The sequence below is a fragment of the Melitaea cinxia genome, chromosome 1 (assembly GCF_905220565.1).
Source record: "Melitaea cinxia chromosome 1, ilMelCinx1.1, whole genome shotgun sequence".
In the NCBI taxonomy this organism is placed as follows: domain Eukaryota; kingdom Metazoa; phylum Arthropoda; class Insecta; order Lepidoptera; family Nymphalidae; genus Melitaea; species Melitaea cinxia.
Window position 1 is genome coordinate 8,732,560 of NC_059394.1, and position 999 is coordinate 8,733,558.

Here is a 999-nt window from a genome sequence, read left to right on the forward strand (position 1 = left end):
CGTTGTTTAAATTATTTCACGAAAGTGAATAATATTCGAATTGCGAAATTAATGTCGTTATCTCAAAACATAATAACCAACAAGTTTACCTCCTCGTATTAATATAACTAAAATAGATTTTAATTTGTACTAAAATGTATCAAAAATTACATTACATGATGCAGAATTTATAATTTACAAAATTACTAATGATAGAAGACAGATATTTTAATTTATTTTTGAAATCTAGAATATATACATATATTAAGAAAAATTAATTTCTCCTTTACATAAGTATATATTTTAGGTCTACATAAGCTTAAAATCAAACAAATATTCTGCCATACATAGTTTGCTGCCAAAAACATTAAAATTTCTCAGTTCATAAAAAGTACGCTTAACACGTTAACAGTCCGGTGTACCATAATTATGTGGTACACGGACACGGTTCTGCCGTGTTCGTGTACCCTATGAGGCACACGAGCCCTGTTTTATTCTATGATGTCTAGAACCACGGACTTGTAAAATTAGTTTGTGTTTTCTTATTGAACTTGTGGCCAAGGATCTAATAAATAAATAAAAAGTCAAAAACATGTTATATTTTTTTGGGAAGTATTGCTATATCAACACGAAATAAACAACTTGGTAGAAAATAAACAGAGACTTATTGGTGAACTTCAATTTTAGAAAAACAACCAATAAAGTAAGTTTTATTACGAATTGTACATCGCGGTGATACCCTTTTGGCTTTGGCGCGTGTGTATGGAACATAACACCCAACGCGTCATCTTCGGATGAAACGAGATCATTTCTTGCCCAAAGACTCCAAAAAGTGTGCTCAGCGAGGTACTTGAACTTGAAGAAGACAGTTTTCTTGATGATTGTCCCGGTAACCCAGATGATGTTCCTGCTAATCCAAATGACCTTGATGACCCCGCATATGATTGCGGAGTTCGTCCCATGCTAGAAGTGCTTATTTCACTTTGTAAAACCTCAGGTTGTAACAGTTTTTTCACAATA